Source organism: Adiantum capillus-veneris, chromosome 17 (genome assembly GCF_014529385.1).
Source record: "Adiantum capillus-veneris isolate H3 chromosome 17, ASM1452938v2, whole genome shotgun sequence".
Lineage (NCBI taxonomy): Eukaryota > Viridiplantae > Streptophyta > Polypodiopsida > Polypodiales > Pteridaceae > Adiantum > Adiantum capillus-veneris.
The window spans coordinates 45,598,638-45,604,708 of NC_140947.1; positions in this window are offsets into that span (position 1 = coordinate 45,598,638).

A 6,071-nucleotide genomic window follows, 5' to 3' on the forward strand; every position below is an offset into this window, starting at 1 on the left:
ATGATCACCTACAATAATTAGGTCATCTACATACAAGATAACAATGACCTACTTTCCATTCTCTCTTAGCACATACAAATTTGCTTCAGAAGCACTTCTTTTAAAGCCAATCTTTTTTTAAAACCTATATAGTCTAACATACCATGCTCTTGGTGATTGCTTTAGGCCGTATAAAGTCTTTTCGACCTACAAACCTTCTATTTTTTTTTTGAGGCATCTCAAACCCTGGGGCTGCTCTACATAAACCTCCTCCTTGAGATGTTCATTCAAAACAAGCACATACTACATCCATTTGGTAAACAACCCACAAATAGATAGTAGCGTTTGAGCTATGGGAGCAAAGGTTTCACTCACATTAAACCCTTCAACTTGTGAAAAACCTTGTGCTACTAACCTTGCTTTGTACTTTTCCAATGAGCCATCAGCTTTGTGTTTGACTTTGTAAACCCATTTGGTGCCAATGACGTTCTTCTTTGGTGGCCAATCCACTACTTCTTGAGTGTCATTATGTTAGGATTTGTGCCTAATCCCACACCATGGAGCTCTCCCCTTACTCTATTTTGTTTAGATTCAATGTATTTGCCTGCAAGACTTGCCTACCACTTTCACTTGATTCTTGCATTGACTCCACATGGCACACACACACACACTCATGGAGAGGCATGCACGACCTAGAAGATATTTGGGCTGATCTTGATGCCTAACATCACCTATGATGTCATTCAAGGATTTTCCCAAAAGCCTATATAATGGCTCACTATGTATTTGCACTCTAGTTCAATAATCAATCCAATTTGTGTCCATTACCTTTGTGTATTGAATCTCCTAATTGTGCTTAGCATGGTTGCACATGATGCCTTCACCATCATCATGAATGCAAGCCTAACCTATCCACCCTAATCCACTTACTTAACACAACCTTTGTGATGTTTTCATACTCTGACTGCATTGTTTCTTTCCACTTTGGATCAGCCATGGCCTCATCGATGGAAGTTGGCTCCTTGACAAAGCCCACAATTTCAGTCATAAGAGCCATGTTGATGATGTGTTCAGAGGCTCTTCTTTGCTACTCTATTCTCTTTGACCTTCGCATACCACCTCCTCTTCATGAGGATTGTGAACTTGAGGATTTCAAGCATCGAGCTATTGAGCCCACTTTGGTAGAGGCATTTCCTATGATGCTGCAATAGGTTGGTCTGATTTATTAGAGTTGTTATCATCAAACAACTCCTCCTCCTGAATTTTTACATAACTTTGATATGACACATGGTGAGTTATTTCTTCATTTGATGAGAAAGTGGACAAACCTGATTTCTTCACTGAATGTGGCCCTTCTTAAAATACATCATCATGATTGGTTAGTATCTTCTTTGCCTCTGGATCATAGAGTCTGTATGCCTTAGACTCTTCACTCTATTTGAGAAATACACACTTCTTGCTTTTGGCTTCTAACTTTGTTATTTGGGAATCAAGAACATGTGCATAACATAAACACCTAAAAGTTCTAAAATGCAACCCCAAAGGTTTCTTACAAGAATAGGCTTCTTGAGGTGTTTTTCCTTTCAAATGGTTAGGTCAAATCCGCCCTATAAAATTTGGCAAGTGTTCAAAGGGGGGATTTGAGGGTTCAAGTATGTGTCTTTAGATGTTGTCTGCCCATCCTATAAGTTTTATATTGTTTAGACTTTGCTTGGTTGGTGAACCAATGAGATTTTTTTGCAGTGTCGTAGATAGCTTCTGCTACCTGACATGTAGACGAATGTAGTTTTGAGTCAGATAGGGATTGAGTGTGTTTTTTGAGAGCTTGACAACCTCTCATAGCCTCCATACACTAGTTGAGTCAACTCTGCCTCACGGTATGACATTTATGTTCATGGTTCTCACTGTCACTACAATGGCATTCAGACAAAAAGCTACTCAGATTTACTCACTAACAAGCCTGGAGGAGGACGAAGATGGTTTAGATCCTTACATCTCAACAAAGCTAGGAGCTGACATGTTACCTATTCATGCACTAGTAGATTACAGTGCACATTTGAATACAATTAAATGGATCTGTTTCCAAAAATGAAAGATTTGGTTCTACAACCATTGGAATGAAAGTTCACAAGATTCAATGGAATTGTTAGTGTCACCCCAAGGTATGTGGAGCTCATGCTACACATCAAAGGATTACCATTTCCCCATAACTTCTTTGTACTACCTTCAAACTCCCTTGATAATCAGCTGATACTAGGAACACCATGGCAACGCAAATACAAGGCATATATACATTGGATAGAAAACCATGTGCATTTTACATCAAAACATCATGTACAACAAATAACATTTTCTTCCATGGAAGATACCAGGTCAAAATTCTGGTAAGAAACTGGCAATACATCAAGAACAGTCTGCACAAGTGAACTGTCAAAAATGACTTTGCCTGTGCAAAAATGAGTTGCTCATTAATATTCTTGATACCAGTAAGGAAAGTTTCCATGTTATCTTTTTAATTCATAACCTTTGATTCCAACTCTTTACACAGCAATGCAATTTTAGCCTCATTGTGTGACTTGCATAGAGACCAGCCAGAATATCCCAAGCCTATTTAGCTAATTAGTTGAGTGAATGTAAGGAGTTCGTTACCATATACATTTGGTAGTGATGTGTGTGAACACACTTAGGACCGCCAGGGGATTTTTTCCCTCACTATGAGGTTTTTTCCCCCATGCATTGTATATACGCCCATCACTCTAGGGCTAACTTATCTTTCCATTGCACACTAAGTAATACACTCTCTATCATGTGCCTTGAGCTTCCTTCATCTTCTCCAAGCTGTGTGTGTTTTCCTACAACCCTAATTCCAACAATTGGTATCAGAGCAGGTTGCGTCCTCCCGGGCTTAGTCGCCAGCAACTCCAACACACGCCTGCTCATTTTCTTTGATTTCTGTGAGCTTTGTCGTAGGTCGACAAATATTGTGGGTGGGCTCGAAGAGCTTAGTCTGCTCAGATTTCTAATTCGAGCTCATTTCGGTCTCCATTTCCATTACAGGTAGTACTGTGCATGCTATTTTGTCATTTTGTGCAAAATTTATGTCAGTGTCATTTTTTGCATAACATGTCCCTTACAATATTCTATGGTTTGTGCTATATAGCACGTGTTGTTCCCTCCTTAATTCTCCTCTTTTTAGGGAATTTTCACATCAAGTGCAGGCATTCGACATGGCCGACGACAACACAGATGTGTTCAAGATGTTTGTTGTTGATGAGGACAGATTGGTTGGGGACAATTACCCTATGTAAAACCCTGGGACTGCCATATCCAAATCGTCCGCCCAACCTCCCTTTTTATAGACTCCTGGCCCTAGGATCCCTTCCCATTGGCAGTCGGCCCTTGGCCCGGTCCTTGACCTCCAGAGTTGTTGCCCTTGGCATGACATTACTCCCTCCTTCGAGAAGCATTTTCGTCCTTTGAAAACAAGAGTGATGATATACTAATGTTTTCCACATTGGAATCCGTCATGGATCCAGGTGGGTGCTTGACCAAAACACAGTTCAGTAGGAGGTTCAATGAAACCAAGAGTAACATCTTGATTTTCCACCTTGTTGTCCATTTGCAACCATCTGATTGTACCGGTTCCTATCCAATCATAGTGTGTAGATTCCCTTTAGAATGCACATGAGCATGCTAAACGAGTTATCGCAACAAAGATGTACCGAAAAGAGTAACTCTTTTAACGTTCCAAGAAAGTAACTTGCTGACATAACTCATCAGCCAAGTTTAAGTCCTTGACTTATTCTCAAACTTCATTAATAAACAACCCCACTATAACTAGTGTTCAAGGTTGAGAATCTGACTTATAGATGAAGAGACTAAACCTAGTTGCAAACATGTTGTAGCTTATGGTAAACAAACGCTAACTAGAGCAATAAATGCTTACTAATTAGATTGTCGGGTGCTAACGTACGCACTTTGCATATCCTTTAGCACAAGATTACACTTTGTAATCTGTCTACCCCCTTGGATAAATGAGAGTATTGAGGTGTTTTTCCCCCACAATTTACAGATAGCCTTCCTAGATGATTGGTAAACGGGGTTCACCATATCGTACAACCTTGCTAAGGAATCAAAAATTTGTTGAATAACCATCGTGGTTATCTTGGAAAATCCACAAGCACCCAAACCGAGCCATGACCTCTATTGGTGATTGGTAGACCCAAAAGTAATCTCATTGAGATATTGCACATAGAGCGCAAAAATGCTTCATAAGCAACTGATGCGATGAATATGCATGCCACTCCAAATCAGCCTTTGCTAAACACTAGGACCCATAACACCTAGTGCGCATGCAATTAGCAAAAAACAGATCCGAACCTGTATATCCATGGTCATTTTTGCATACTTATGGCGAATGTGATGCTCGTAGCACACATTAAAGAGGAATGTAAATAGTTCAAAAAAGAAAATAAATATTGTCTGCTGCAATCATTTGCAAGCCTTGCTGAAACGTTTGAACCATAATAGAAGGTGAAACATTAATCACTTCTAGGGACAAACAATAAAACCTTTTCATTAACAACTTAGAGCCTTGCTATAGGTAACCTTCACACCTGCAGTTTCAAGGAAAGAAGTCCACAAACTGCCAAAGGGTAGTGGAAATCTTTCAACTTCAAAAGTGATAAAATGCCAGGGGCAAACCCAACGGGGGTCACGGACAAGGGCCGAATGCTCGTTAAGCAGTTTTCATGCAACATTTAACCAAGGGGTTTGACAATGTTGCTTCAACCAAGGGGTCTGGATTGCAAAGGCAACACCCAAGGTTACATGTGCAATCATGTGTAATACTTCTTGCATATTATTAATTTTCAATTAATGTTCCTTAGCCTTTGCAGGCGGGAAATTTGGACAGATGCCTACAAATAAGTGAACACTATGTTCACCCTCCAGGTACGCATCTAATTTGGTTGTATGTTTTTTGGTTTTCTTTTTCTACGTAGGATGCATAAACTATGTTGTCATCCATTTTTGCTCTTCAGAGAGATGACAAGGTCATGTAAGAGCCAAGACTTTGGGGCCGTAGTGTCCAAAATAAGTTTTTGCATTATGCAGTTATAGACCCATTTGTAGGGTTTATTTGGCACATGTTGTCACATAGGATGCAACATGGTCTCGGAACTCAAGGATTTCGGTTTAGCCAATGTGGAGCAAGGCTAATGAGGGTCCCTTTCACTCCCGTCGTAGAGTGTTTGCAATTACCTCCACGCACAAGTACATCTTGTACTTGAAGGATGTTCTTTTTTCAGACATTCTTACATGAGACATATTCCACATGTGGAGAATATGAGTCTCTCGGACTGGCACTGGCACCCCCTATTTCAAGTATGTGTCATGACAAAGTCCCTAGGTGTTGGTCAAATCTGTTTTCTAGACCATTTTCAGCACGACGTGTCAGGAACAATTTTGGTGGACAGAAATTATCGGATACTTAGAATGACTTGTTCATGTACAAGTACTGCTAAACAACATTACAGATGGTTGTTTGTTCCAAGAATGGACCATCAATCCTTGCTAAGTGATTTAGTAATCACGTGTTGGGTCTTACCCCAAATTGTACCCATATAAGCACTCTTAGTGGTAATAGGAGTTCCACTGAAATTGGAGTTGTATGCACAACTAGATCTTTGTCACACCCAAAAATCCATAATGTGGGGTTTTTGTGAGCAGTCGTACGGTCTAAAATGCTGACTTCATCCTTACACCTTGGTAGAGATAAGCCCAAACAAGTTTAAGACGTTCAAAAACTCAACTTGACTTGCACACTTAAAGTGGGGAGTGCGGAAATAATGTCCAAAAACACACTAATGGCAAGACTCTTGCTTGTCCATTTACAAACAGATGGCTCTTAGCCGTGCCCAAAGAGGTGGGAAGTGATGGCTATTAGCCCTTCCTGTTGGCTCATAGCCCTTCTTGATACCGTATTATCATAGAAAGAGTGTAATAAAATTGTGTTTATTTTCACCTTCCCCGCATAGAAGTTGGAAAGAGAGAGAAAGAGAGAATGCTGGGCTGAAGAAATCCCCTTATTC